Source organism: Microcaecilia unicolor, chromosome 10, assembly GCF_901765095.1.
Source record: "Microcaecilia unicolor chromosome 10, aMicUni1.1, whole genome shotgun sequence".
Classification (NCBI taxonomy): Eukaryota; Metazoa; Chordata; class Amphibia; order Gymnophiona; family Siphonopidae; genus Microcaecilia; species Microcaecilia unicolor.
The window spans coordinates 155,124,834-155,140,350 of NC_044040.1; the positions used below are offsets into that span (position 1 = coordinate 155,124,834).

At 43.6% G+C, this 15,517-nt stretch overlaps 1 long non-coding RNA gene across 1 annotated transcript in view; it reads left to right on the forward strand.

The window, feature by feature from the left end:
- Nucleotides 1–2,941: 2,941 nt before the first annotated feature.
- The window catches only part of LOC115478742, a 36,398-nt gene continuing 23,822 nt past the window's right edge, over nt 2,942–15,517 (forward strand). Inside the window, exon 1 of the long non-coding RNA XR_003943569.1 lies at nt 2,942–3,113. This is a non-coding gene — a long non-coding RNA (uncharacterized LOC115478742). The remainder of the gene's footprint in view (nt 3,114–15,517) is intronic.

Sequence of the window (15,517 nt, forward strand, 5' to 3'; positions counted from 1 at the left end):
TGTACAGTTTTTACCCCTCTCAGTTGCCCCCCTAAGATTTTTTTAACCGTTCTTCTCATTTTATCATAGTCTCCTTTTTTAAAGTTAAACGCTAACGTATTTGACTTCCTATGTATAGATACTTCAAGGTTGATATCAAAACTTATAATATTATGATCACTGTTACCATAACGTCCCTCACCAGATCATACGCTCCACTAAGGACCAAGTCTAGAATTTTTCCTTCTCTCGTCGGCTCCTGCGCCAGCTGCTCCATAAAGCTGTCCTTGATTTCATCAAGGAATTGTACCTCTCTAGCGTGTCCTGATGTTACATTTACCCAGTCTATATTTGGATAATTGAAGTCACCCATTATTATCACATTGCCCATTTTGTTTGCGTCTCTGATTTCTTTTATCATTTCTGCGTCTACCTGCTCATCCTGGCAAGGCGGACGGTAGTACACTCCTATCACCGTCCTTTTCCCTTTTATACATGGAATTTCAACCCACAATGATTCAAAGGTGTGATTTGTGTCCTGCTGAATTTGCAATCTATCTGAGTCAAGGCTCTCGTTAATATACAATGCTACCCCTCCACCAGTCCAGTCCACCCTATCACTACGATATACTTTGTAGCCCAGGATGACAGTGTCCCACTGGTTATCCTCCTTCCACCAGGTCTCAGTAATGCCTATTATATCTAATTTTTCATTTAGTGCAATATATTCCAACTCTCCCATCTTATTTCTTAGACTCCTAGCATTTGCATATAGACATTTCAGAGTATGTTTGTTGTTCCTATTTGCATGATGCTTAGTACTTCCCACTATTGATTTGCCATCTTTTGTCTGATCTTTAGTTGTATTTAAGGGCTCCTGGCCTACCAAGGTCTGTTGTGCAACCTCACTATCCAGAAACCCTATTTTCCCTGTTTGTGAGGTATCCTTGCAAGATACCTTATCCTGAACCATGCGCTTTTGAGCGATTGTCGGCCTTCCCCCCATTTCTAGTTTAAAAGCTGCTCTATCTCCTTTTTAAATGCCGATGCCAGCAGCCTGGTCCCACCCTGGTTAAGGTGGAGCCCATCCTTTCGGAATAGGATCCCCCTTCCCCAGAATGTTGATCAGTTCCTAACAAATCTAAAACCCTCCTCCCTGCACCATCATCTCATCCACGCATTGAGACTCCAGAGCTCTGCCTGTCTCTTTGGCCCTGCGCGTGGAACAGGTAGCATTTCAGAAAATGCTACCCTAGAGGATCTAGATTTGAGCTTTCTACCTAAGAGCCTAAATTTGGCTTCCAAAACCTCTCTCCCACATTTTCCTATGTCATTGGTACCCACATGTACCAAGACAGTCGACTTCTCCCCAGCACTATCTAAAATCCTATCTAGGTGACGCGTGAGGTCCACCACCTTCGCAACAGGCAAGCAAGTCACCAGGCAATCCTCATGTCCACCAGCCACCCAGCTATCTATATGCCTAATGATCTAATCACCAACTACAACAACTATCCTAACTTTTCCCTTCCGGGCAGCACTTGGAGACATATCCTCAGTGCGATAGGATAGTACATCCTTTGGTGGGCAGGTCCTGGCTGCAGGAGTACTTCCTACTTCACCAGGGTGATGCTCTCCTTCTAGGAGACCTCCCTCCTCCAAGGTAGCACAAGGGCTACCAGACTGGAGGTGGGACTTCTCTACAACATCCCTGTAGGTCTCTTCTATGTATCTCTCTGTCTCCCTCAGCTCCACCAAGTCTGCTACTCTAGCCTCAAGGGAACGGACATGTTCTCTAAGAGCTAGGAGCTCTTTGCATCGAGCACACACACATGACATCTCACCAACTGGGGGATAATCATACATGTGACACTCAATGCAAAAGACTGGATAGCACCCCTCTTGCTGCTGGACTGCTGACTTCATCTTAGTGTTTTTGCTGCCTCAGTGTCTTAGGCTGCAATCTTCTCCTTTCATAATTCAAAACCGATCCCAAAATATTCCTACTCTCTGATATGTACAACTAGTCACATCCCCTTCACCACTCTTGAACATGATGGATACCAGACTGGCTAGCACAGTTCCTTCCTAATGTGTTTTCCTCTATGTTATCCTATCTAAAATTGTAGTTCATCCTGCTTCCCTTATGTTTATATCTTGTTCATTTTACAGCTCCTACTCCCTTATTAAATTGTAAGCTGCTCAGATATTCAGTTTGATGGGCAGGATAATATGTCCTGAATAAACTTAAAAACTTGGAAAATATTTTCAGGTATGCTAACTGGGTTCTAATTACTTAATATGCTAGAAGAAGCTGGAGAATTTTCTCTTCGGCAATGTGCACCTAGGAGGACAAATAGTTTTCACTACGCGATTGTGCTGTTATGGAATTTTGTGGCTTGTGTTTCTCTATAAGGAAACCATAAATCAAAGGTATACCACACCAAAAACACAGACACAAAAATTATCTTTGTGCATGCCATTGCTCCAGTTCCTCGTACTGCAAGTGTATTAGCACTGATAATATCACACTATTTTAAGTGCTGTTTTTATTTGGATTTATTTCCTTATTATCCCATTTTCTCTTGGCTAGAAATCCAGTGCATTCTTTTTAAAATATGTCCATAGATCATGTTAATAATTGCTCATCTCCATTGTACTACTACCAATAATGTGTACACTGAGTAACAAATTAAAGTTCCCATTGGTGGGTTTCAAATGTAATATCATTTACTGTGCTTCTATATCCTAAACAGAATTGTCTGGTGTAGTAATTATTTAATTTATAGCTGTCTAATGTTGTTTATGTAAGAAGCACTGGATTGCTCAAATGGATGTGTGACCCTTGTTTGAACAGCCATTTGGAGCTCATAAAAAAAGATATTATTAATGTAATGTTTATTCTTAAAAGAATATTGCAGAAAGAACTTACAAATATTTGCTCTTTGCAGCTGGTGTTAACAAAGAATGCAATGTGCTAAAGGGGAGGAACATGTTCCTTCCTGTGCAAAACAAGGTCATTTAATCACTGTGCGTTTCCATCTGAAGCTCTATGTACTGCAGAAGTCTAAGTAGGAAATGATTTAACAGAGCATGCGATGAGACCCCTAGCAAAACACCTAGCAAGTTTTGAGGTAAGTTGCTAAAATGATATTGTAACTTATATTTTGCTCTTAAGGTTCTAAATGCCTCACTGTTAAGATCTTTTCAAGATTATTTTTACATTATGGTAGTTAAGGTTAGTGTAGTTCATATTTGGCCCCCTCGGGAGCTGGGAAAAGGAACTGAAGCAAATTCAATGCTAAGCTCATGACCTAATTATAAGTAGAACATTTTAAATACATGTAGAATATAATAAATTAAAAGTTCTTCAACTCTTTTGAACTATGAGTATATGAATCTTAACTAGCACTATTGTGAGCTGAAAAGCCAGAACACAGTAACTGCTGAGAATATAAATTCCAAAAAATTCCAGTAACTGCTGAGAATATAAATTTCAGAAAATTCCAAAAACACTGATTTCTTTGAATAAATCCACATGATGTAATTCTTGATCAAAACAGTACTGTGTTCTGGCTTAACTCCTTAACATACCTCCTGTTTCAAGAGATACTGTGTTTTGACTTTTGCAATGGCTTCCATATTAAGAAATACACAAGGACTACAGGACTTCTGGCAATTTAGCTTTGTTTCAACAAACATTTGAGTGTTCTGACTTTTTAGGGCAGTATAGTTTTTGGCAACTGTGCATTAAATTGCTTTCTTTGGATTGGATAGCTGCTGTACCCATGTGGTATTTCCCTATACATGTACTTACAGGTACTTCATAAGCAAAGAGCAGACAAAGAGAGCCAGAAATTTCCATTTTTCCACTGTGCGTCATTGATTTAAGCAATATACTTTGTAACTGCTAACACTAAAAACTCATGTTTTACTCCACACCTATTTTTACCCACAGAGCAGCATAGGTGTAGTTTGCATGTTTGAGGAGCAAGGAAAAGGAGCTCAGATTGGCAGTGGGTCTTTCCTGTCCACTTTTAGATTAGTAAGAATGAGTCCAAGGGAAGGGAGACAGCCTAATTTTAGAAAGGATGTAGAAGTCACAATTGCGACATCCAGGTCAGGATATCTCAGGTTTCACCACTATTTCAGAACAGATTTTTCCAATGTAGAGCCTGATCAAAAATACTAGAGAAATTAATGTTTATGTTTTGGGTACATGTGGTATGAACATCTATTTTAGGAAACAAATGCTGAAAATTATAATGGGTTGAAAATCAGTGTATAAACATGTATGTACTGGCGCACAGTTCTTTTGCAGAACTGCAGCACATACAAGTTTATCTTTGCCAGTTTAGAAATATGAATATGTATTTTCTTAATGCTGCCACAGAAATCAGTATCCCTTTCAAATCTGGCTTTTTTTGGGGGGGGGGGGGACAAAAACCACTGAGAGTTTAAGGGAGCAACCTCCCCTAATCCCTCTAGTAGAGTGCCGCTCAGTCAGAGTAGTTTGCCCAAACCTAAAAATGCTTGATAATAGGTGTAAATCCTGAAATTGATCTGTTAGGACATTGATGTTTATTTCGCTTCTGAAATGGAAAATAAACCTGTACTTTCTAGGCATGATCTAGTCCTGCCCCAAACATTCCCAGTCCATGCCCCCTTGCCATTTGCACACACTTGAGTTTTTGATATGCTGATCCTGGCTTTTTAAGATTGTAACTTAGACATTTATGCAAGATAAATGTTTAAGTGTCCCTTTATGTACATATTAAATGCAAGTAACCTTTTTAAAATGACTTCCTTTCTCTCCCTCTTTGATTTCCCAAACTCCTTCTTCTCAGTTGTATCTAGGAGGGGCGCAGGAGGAGCAGTCACTCCCCCAAATAGATTTGTTGAAAAAACTACGCCTATGCGCATTCACCGCCACCTTAGTTCCCACAGCGCTTACACTCGGTGCCACCTATGCACATGCGCCATTGCCTTCCTGCTTGCAAGCCACATCCAAAACCAGAGAATATGCTGGCTGGATCGTGCCTTGCTGCAGATGGTCAGTGTCGCCTGCTTGCCGCTTGTCAGCCGCCTGCTGCACGCACACACCCAGTCTCCTGTCTCCCATCCCCACACTATGCTTGCTTGCACTGCTTGAAGCCAGGAGAAGGAGAACATCATCCAGAGAGCTCAGCTGCAGCAGTTGTGGTAGTAAAGTAACTTACCACACAAGGCTGCAGCGGCTGAGGTGAGCTCTCTGGACAACGTTCTCCTCCTTCTCTTGGCTTCAAGCTGTGAAGGCACTGGCAGCACGGAGGGGGGTGGGGGGAGCATCCGGTGTGTGTTGTAGGCTGTACTTGCTGCTGCAGCCCAGCTGTTCGGTGGTGGCGCTTGACCTTGGTTGTGTAAAGCTGACTCCTGTGACCTGTTCTTCTTTGACTGCTGGAGCCTTGGCTATAGTAGGGGTAAGGTAAGGAACTGTTCCCATGGCACACGCTGTGTACGCTCTAGCTCGCTGACCTTATGGGCTGCTGGGGATCATGGAATTGGGCGGGTTCCACCTCCGCGCAGTGCCGTAGCAAGGGCGGCTGCCACCCGGGGTGGACTGCCCCTCCCCCCTTCCTATGCCACTTGCAGAAGCTATCACCCGACCAGTCCCCAACACAGCACAGGACAAGAAAGTTGAAGAAAACAGGAGATGGGGTGTTCATATCTAGTCCATTATACGGACTTTAGTTCACCCAAAACAAAAGCAAATGTAAAAGCAATAGCAAAAGATTATTCAAAATAAATGTGTGGTCCATCTGTAAAATGTCTAAAGCAGTTCCAGTTGGATAGGCATTAGGCAGTGCCTTAAAAGGTGCGGGTGGGATTTTGTTTTCTTTTTTACTTATTTAACAGCTTTTTAATTTATTTGAAAGCTTCCCATATCTAGGTTTAAATATCATAAAATAAAAATTGAACATCACTAAAGCAGCAGCTTAAAAATTATTATAGCTGGTAGAAACAGCAGTGATAATCTTTGTATTTTGTGCTCATTTTTCTATGCTGTTCTATACAATATAGATGACAAAGTTTCAGTAAGAATATTCTATTTCTTGATCTTACCTGTTCATCTTAACTGTTTCTGTAATCTGCCTTTGGGAAGCCTGGAGGGGCATAATCGAACGTGAACGCCCATGTCCATGGGTGTCTATCTCCGAGAATGGGTACGTGAAGGGGGGACAGACCGTATTTTCAAAAAAAATGGGCGTCCATCTTTTTTTCCGATAATATGGTTTGTGCCGGGCAAATGCATCGGATTTGTGCGGATTTGAGCTGGGCGGTTTCGTTTTTCAGCGATAATGGAAACAGAAGGCGCCCAGCTCAAAAACGAACAAATCCAAGGCTTTGGGTCGTGGGAGGGGCCAGGATTCGTACTGCACTGGTTCCCCTCACATGCTAGGCAACCAACCGGGCAACCTAGGGGGCTCTTGTAACAATTAAAAAAAAATAATTAAAATACCTCCCAAGTCCATAGCTCCCTTACCTTGGGTGCTGAGCCCCCCCCAAATCCCCCCCAAAACCCACTGCCCACAACTCTACACCATTACCATAGCACTTATGGCTGAAGGGGGGCACCTAGATGTGGGTACAGTGGGTTTTGGGAGCGGTTTGGAGCGCTCCCATTTACCACCACAAGTGTAACAGGTAGGGGGGGGATGGGCCAGGGTCCACCTGGCTGACGTCCACTGCACCCACTAATAACTGCTCCAGGGACCTGCATAGTGCTGTGATGGAGCTGGGTATGGCATTTGAGGCTGGCATACAGGCTGGAAAAAAAAGTTGTTAAAGTTGTTTTTGTTTTTGTGGGAGGGGGTTAGTGACCACTGGGGGAGTCAAGGTTGGTCATCCACGATTCCCTCTGGTGGTTATCTGGTCATTTAGGGCACTTTTTTGGGACTTGTTCGTGAAAAAAGGGTCCAAAAAAGTGACCCAAATTCGCGCTAAAAACGCCTTTCTTTTTTCCATTATCGGCCGAGGGCGCCCATCTCTCCTCGGCCGATAAACACGCCCCAGTCCCGCCTTCACCACGCCTCCAACACACCCCCGTCAACTTTGCCCATTTCAGCGACAGATTGCAGTTGAAGACGCCCAAAATCGGCTTTCGATTATACCGATTTGGGCGCCCACGGGAGAAAAAAGCCCATCTCCCGATTTGGGTCGAAATATGGGCATCTTTCTCTTTCGAAAATAAGGCTGCTGGTGTTATAAAGTAACATGGAGGGGCATAATCGAACGTCGCCAGCCAAATAGATCGCCGGCAATCTATGTTGGCGGCGGTGCTACAGCTGGCCGGAACCGTATTATCGAAAAAGATAGCCGGCCATCTTTTTTGTCAATAATATAGTTTAGCCTGGCCAAATGCCGTGGAGTTCACCGGGTTTGAGATGGCCGGGTTTGTTTTTCAGCGATAATGGAAAGTTATGTTGGCCATCTCAAACCCCGGCCAAATTCAAGGCATTTGGCCGTGGGAGGAGCCAGCATTTTTAGTGCACTGGCCCCCCTGACATGCCAGGACACTAACCAGCCACCCTAGGGGTCACTGCGGTGGACTTCAGAAAAGCTCCCACGTGCATAGCTCCCTTACTTTGGGAGCTGAGCCCCCCAACCCCCCCCCCCAAACCCACTACCCACAAATGTACTGCACCCACTAAAATTGCTCCAGGGACCTGCATACAGCCTCTAGGACTTATTGCTGCTGTATAACTTTGGCACACCAGTTCACACCTAAAGACTAATCTCTCTGAAAAAGTCCTTTCTTGAAACAACCACGTTTACTCACAGTTAACTGCAGATCAGAGGTTGTGCCCCACTGGCAAAGAGTCCCCTGGTACTAAGATTAGCAGTAGGTCAGAGCTGGCACAATGGTGTACAATGCCCTCTTTCAGCACCATTCAAGGTAAGAACTATGTTCTCTAACGTGGGTAACACAGGAAAGGGAACTAAAACTGGCTTACAAAAATGGCCACTACCGCATGGACTACAACAGGAAACAAAACATGGCACACTCTGACCCAGTTAGCAGGGGAGGGGAAAGCACCACGGGAGTAGAGCCCAGTACCCTATACCCACCACAATGCATTGCTAATGTGACTCTGCAGGGCACGGGCACCTAACAGAAAAGGTGTCACACTCAACCGAGAGCCACATCGCAACCAGGGAAAGGCTGTCGGAGGATACAACACATTCTGCTGTCATGGAGGTGGGTACGGCATTTGAGGCTGGCATGGAGGCTGGCAAAAAAGGTTTTTAGTTTTATTTTTTTTAGTATGGAAGGGAGTTGGTGACCACTGGGGGAGTATGGGGAGGTCATCCCCTATTCCCTCCAGTGGTCATCTGGTCAGTTGGGGCACCTTTTTGATGCTTGGTCGTGAAAATAAAAGGACCAAGTAAACCCAGCGAAATACTGCTTAGCGCCGCTTTTTTTTTCCATTATCGGCGAAAGCCGGCCATCTGGTAGCCACGCCCATGCCCGCCCATGCACCGCCTTCGCTAATCTACCGACACGCCCCCTTGAACTTTCGCCGGCGAAGTGACAGGAAAGCGGCAATGCTGTCAAAAATGCCGCTTTCGATTATACCGATTTCGCCGCTTTTAAGAAATCGCCGGCCATCTCCCGATTTGTGTTGGAAGATGGCTGGCAATCACTTTCAATTATAAGCTGGATAGTAATATAGTAAATGATGGCAGATAAAGACCTGTATGGTCCATCCAGTCTGCCCAGCAAGATAAACTCATTTTACATGGTATGTGATGCTTTATATCCGAGTTTGATTTGTCCTTGCCATTCTCAGGGTGTAGACTGTAGAAGTCTGCCCAGCACTGCTTTTGTACTAAGTTCACTTCTGAAGCTAAGGTCGAAACCTCTTAAAATTTACACTCCAGCCCATCCATATCTATTCAGTCACGATCAGGGCGTAGACCGTAGAAATCTGCCCAGCACCGGTTTTGATTCCCATTTACTGGCGTCGCCACCTAATCTCCGCTAAAATTTCATGGATTCATTCCTTCTAAATAGGATTCCTTTGAGTTTATCCCACGCATGTTGGAATTCCATTACCGTTTTCATCTCCACAACCTCCCACGGGAGGACATTCCACATATCCAAGATGGAATATACTGAAATTAAATGGAAGCAAAATTAAACTCTCCTTTCATTGGGACACATGGAATCAAATCTGCATCTGATGTCTGTTTTGGTGGCCCTAAACTAGGTGAAAACATCTCTGCATGAATACAGGGGGAGTCCCTATAGCCAGCCCCTCCAAATAACACAATGATTTAAAGTGAAATTAGTACTCTAACCAATGAAACCAATACTTCCTCTGTGTACCATATGCTGCACAAGCCAACATGTTTGAAAATATAAGTGAGATTAAATAAAAATGCTATGAACAATAAAGATTGACAAGGATGCAGCAGCTCATAGGTTTGCTTGCTTTGTTTTGAATGTACTATATGATGGCTACATGAGGAAGGGGGAAACATAGACTAACTTAACTGGTTTCAACTTTTTGATGTCATCCCATCTCCTGTTTTCTTCAACCTTCTTGATGTCAGACTAGAGGTGGGAGGGGTGTTGCCAAAAATATTTGGTGTAGAAAGCAAGCTTGTGTTTCCTTTACAACCATCAGTGCCTTCAAGCTGGGAAGACCAGCCATCTTGAAAGTCACGTTCTTGAAATCCCCATGTGGTCCTCATTACTCCTCCCCCCCCCCCCCAATAATAACCACTTTCTCCAGCCCCAACTGATAATGTTGCAGGTCTGCTATCCATAGATTCTGTTTGCTATATAGTTTGAGTAGCATATTTGCAGGTTTTTGTGATGCTTCACAGTATCTGGCAGTGGAGTGGTTTTTTTGTTGCTGTTACTGAGGGAAGGGATATCCATGCATTCTATAGCAATTGTACCAAGGATAGACTGGTGAAAAGAAAACTAGGCACAAGGAAAAATGGGAGGGGAGAGCAAGGCAATCAAAATGCCCAGAGGTGGGCATAACTCTCAGTAAATAGCATAAATCCTTTGAATATTGAGCTCATAATTGGTACTTTATGCTGGGTTTTCTGCATTTAGTTGAGTTCAAATTTATTTATCCAACTTTAGTTTTTCTCTCTGTTTTAAGAGACATAATACAAAACTTATAAGTTGATTAAAGTGTCTTAAGTTACTTCAGTAAAAAGATATCAGCATATATATGTTTTGTATTTATTAACCTGTATTTTTGTGCATTCAGATTCAGTACTGTACCAGCACTGTCACTAAATCCACCTCAGCATTTTCCTAACTGCTACCTATTGTATGAAATTCCACTTCACAGTACACAAATGCCAACCTCTTGCCATGCTAATATAGGCCACAAGTGTAAAAAATATTTGTTCAGTCTATGTTTGTATTAGTGTTTGCACTTGGCTGCTACTTGGCAGTATAGTGTAAAAGGTCAGAGAAGTTCCTGTTTGGTTGTTACCTTTATAGGAGAGTCAGAGCCTTGGCAGATGTGCTAATCCCAATGATACTCTAAAGCAGCCACCAGTGTCCCCTAGGCTTGAGGCACGTTAGCAGTGCCTTGTCTTTTCCAAGAATGTCTAGTTGCACCTTCTCTACTGTGAGATGCTATGGCCTGCCTACCCTTCTGGCGCCTATTTTACAAAAGTCTGCTCCCCCAGACATCAAAACTTAGCTACGCCTCTGCTACTTCTGTTACCTATTCTGTTCTCTAAGCTTTCCTCTAGATTTTATACAAACTGGGCAGGCGGCACCTTGGCACTCTTCTTTCATTCCAAACCATACACTACATATATACACACTTTACAAACTATCCGAGAACAATAATGGAATTTATTATGGTCGCAGCATTCTACAACTTACATTTGCAAAGACAGTCACAATAGCGAACAAATTACATAAGTGGATACAGGTTATAGTAATAAGTAATTATATGCCTGCCTCAATCTTCTTTCTATAGCAATTTGGGCAAGAAGTCTAGCCTTTGAGTCACACAGCTCCTTTATTTCCACCTTACACATGAAGTAGATTCTGTGCTCCACCTGGGGTATTACCGTAGACACGCCTAGGTGCTAACTTCACAGCTTTGGTCGGGGGATTGCCAACTGTTGCCTCTCTTTCTTGAACCCTTCAGCCTCCCCATTCTGTCAAAGTCTGGGGTAGGCACTGCCGATCTGTTATTCTGGCACTAGCCCCCCTCCATACTAGCCCCCCTTTGTACAAGAGGAGGACTGCTCCAATGCCACTGCCAGCATGGGACAAAACCATTTCACATTTGACCTTGATCTGGTCTAAGACATACTGCTGTGTACTCTATCAGGGTAGGACCCACTGCCTGCTGAATGCTGTGATAAGACCCTATCCTCACTGACGTGGGGTGTGTGGGGTCGGTGAACTGTTGGAGCACTCTGGCCAAACAAAGCTCCTACTGTCTCCAGCAGCCCTCCCCTTTTCCCCACCTCCATGACTTCCCTTCTTGTAACCTGACTCCACCCCAGCCCTCTACTCCTCCCTACCCCCTCCCCTTCCTATGCCCAAACTAGCTTGCTTCCACCTGGGGCATATACTGTAGACATGCCTAGGTACTAACTTCACAGCTTTGGTCGGGGAATTACTGTAAAAGCATCCTCCCCTTCCCAACCACTGACTTTCTTTCTTGAAGCCTTCAGCCTCTCCATTCTGTCAAAGTCTGGGGTTGGCACCACTGATCATCTGTTATTCTGGCACTAGTCCCCCTTCGTAAAAAAGAGGGGGGCTGCTCCTGATCTTAGACAATGTCTATGCCACTGCTAGCATGGGACAAAACCACTTCACATTTGGTCTAAGACATACTGCTGTGTACTCTATCAGGCTAGGATCCACCGTCATAGACCAAGACAGCAACACCTTGCTTCTTGCGGTCTCCCCACTAACCTTTGTCCTAGCTGCGGCCATCACTAAAACATGTGTGCTCACTCTTACCTAGGTGTCATGGCTTTAGATAGACTTCTTTCCAATATATAGAGAGAGCTAAGAGGCCTTTCAAGACAGTTGAGTAAGCCTATACCATGCCCAAATACTGCTCCCACATATTTGGGCTTCCTTTCTAAGGCCCTTTTGTCTCTTTGTCTCATTTTTGGGTCCTACCTTCCCATTCCTGTGCCACACCAGATGCTATATGAATCTGTCAAACCTGTACAAAACTGCTTTCCTTATTGCACCAGTTATCCAGTGAGCAATAATTAGTATGGGACCACGAGACAATAGAACATGTTCCATCCAATTGATGAGACACACAGGGTTTGGACTATCTAGTATGTGATGAGTAATGATAGTGTTAGAGAGAGTAAATCTTAGACTAGCTAGTATGTGATGAGTAATGATAGCATTAGAAAGGGTGAATCTTATCTATCCCTGTAAGTATATTTAATGTAGGGTCACAGATATGACAATGTAGGTTCACCAACGCGGACCATGCACGTGAGGTCGTATAGGGCCCAGCTGTTGGCTTTGTGGAAGGCCGATATTGAGAGTACCCAATAAAGGACACAGGAGTCTTAGATTACACATGAAAGCATGATGAGGTCTCCGAACACTTCAAGGAGAAATGTGGGAACTGCCGTCACAGCTAAGTAATTATACTGATGTTGAATCATGACAGAGACCAGCACCGCCGAATAAATCCCCAGTATAGCCTGAGCTGCTAGAAATAACAGGAAATGACTTGCAATTGAAATAGCATAGCATGCTAATTCCATGTCTGAAGTAGGAGTAACAGGAAATGACTTGCAAATGGAGTAGCCTGGCATGCTACTTTCATGAACGACTTGCCATGGGACCATCAGGAAATGCATTCAAGATGTAGGAAAGGCACTTTGTATCATTGAGAACCCCAGTCTAGGAGCACACAATGAGCGTGGGCATAAGCAGGAACAGCATGAGTGATGGCCTGGCCAGCAAAGGAATTAAAATGCTGGCACTTAGGCACGAGCATGCATAGCAGGAGCAATAGCCCTTGCTATTGGACTATCATGTGTCATGTATATGTTACCGCTTCTAGTACTCTCCCGCCTCTTTTTTTTCTTCTACCGCTTCTAGCACTCCATCAAATACTCCCAGGCATATTGCATTTTGGTGCCATATAGAATCTGGCCCTTAATGTTCTAGCATCAGCTGTGATATTAAAATTAGACAACTAAACAGTGATTCCAACTTGTGAAAACCTTCCTTGAAATAGGACAGTGTGATGGCGATAACGAAGGTGCTGGTGACGAGTGCCCATTCACACACTACTGCCATTGCAAATAAAGAGAATGATGATGATAAATTATTCATCGCAATACGGAAGTCAAATGTGTTAGAGAGAAAATTGAAAAGTAGTAAAGGTACTGGGTCATTCTTTGATAAAAAAAACCACATAGCCTAACTAACCTGCTGTCTTGAGGGAAAATCTCTCTTCCCTTGACATGAGCCAGCTGATTAGGTTAACGTGTGTCTGCTAATTTTGTTCATATGTGTCTGCTGACCAGCTGCCACTGCGGGATCTTGGCCCCATAATATAACCTCAAAGGATAGACCAAGATGTAGAGACAAACATTACAGCAAATTTGATGTGTTTGTAGTTACCCAATGGGCTCAGTGTGTGATGAGTAATATATATACCGACATCCATGTGTTTCTGGCCCTATGACATAATGTGCATCTTGCCAATGGCAAAAAAGTTTTGGCAAGGACCGTGGTGGAGAACTCCCCCCTGGTTCATGTACCACTCCTGCCCATCAATATATGCTGCAAATTACTGGGTCCTAGGCCAGTGCCCTGATACGCTTTACCATGGACAACATCATCATATCCTCATACTATGAATATTTGAGGAGAATACATACCTTGGTCATGATTATGTCTGGACTGGTCAGCTATGGAGTGCATTGCAGACCTGAAGTACAACAACATTTAAAGCTTGTGAATAACCATAGGGAAGCAGTGAAAAGCATAAGAGTAAGCAGTGAACAGCATAAGAGTAAAGCAGGGAACAGATGGGAGTGCTGTGAGCCCTATGTTCACTGAGATTCGTTAAATAGCGGCTACCATACTGAGCAATTATAAGGCAGCTCCTAACATGATCAATCTGTAGCAGAGGTCTAGCATGGCACAGCAATGGTGATCGGTAGAATTACAATGCTATATCAACAGGAGCTCATGAGAATTGAATATATCCCAATGTCTTTTAGGATAGGTAAAAACAGGTTACCCGATTCATACCCTGATCCTTTGGTTAAAAGTCCCTAGAACTAAACACTGTGCTGTTTACCACATTCTATTAGGGTACGGGCACCGGAAAGAGAGGGAAAAGAAGATGATGCAGAAGTATGGAATTTGTTACCTTTGGAAATTCGAATTAGTTCAAATTATTTGGATTTTCTTAAAACTCTAAAACCTGGTTATTTGAGAAATTTTATGGAGCTTAATTTTGCTCTTCTTCATTCTGAAATCTAAATGTACTTCCTGGAATATATAATTCAGTTTCTCTTTATGTAATCTCCATTGAACTGGTCAGGTGTTTGCATATTAGAAGCACTGTATAGTATAGTATAGTATAGTAAGAGGGAAGAAACAGCGCTTGCTAAAGTCTCCAATGATCTGTTCGTGGCCAGATCCAAAGGTCTCTATACTATCCTCATCCTTCTCAATCTATCTGCTGCTTTTGACACTGTTGATCACAGCCTACTCCTTGATACGCTGTCCTCACTTGGATTTCAGGGCTCTGTTCTTTCCTGGTTTTCTTCTTATCTCTCCCAGCGTACCTTTAGTGTATACTCTAGTGGATCCTCCTCTACTTCTATCCCACTGTCAGTTGGTGTACCTCAGGGATCTGTCCTGGGACCTCTTCTTTTCTCCATCTATACTTCTTCCCTTGGTACTCTGATCTCATCCCATGGTTTTCTGTATCATCTTTACGCTGATGACTCCCAGATCTACCTCTCCACACCAGAAATCTCAGCCGAAATCCAGGCCAAAGTATCAGCCTGCCTGTCTGACATTGCTGCCTGGATGTCTCCGCGTCATCTGAAATTAAACATGACCAAGACTGAGCTTCTTATCTTTCCCCCTAAACCAACCTCTCCTCCTTCCCCATTCTCTATTTCTGTGGCTAACATTCTCATCCTTCCTGTCTCATCAGCTCGTAACCTTGGGGTCATCTTCAACTCCTCCCTCTCCTTCTCTGCACATATTCAGACTGCTAACACCTGTCGTTTCTTTCCCTATAATATCACCAACTCGCCCTTTCCTTTCTGAGCACACTACCAGACCCTCATCCACACTCTTATCACCTCTCGCTTAGACTATTGCAACTTGCTTCTCACAGGTCTCCCACTTAACCATCTTTCTCCTCTTCAATCTGTTCAAAATTCTACTGCACGACTAATATTCCGCCATTGTCGTTATGTTCATATTAGCCCTCTCCTCAAGTACGATGATAGCGACGAAGGTGAGATGTACTCAGATAGAAAGGAGATG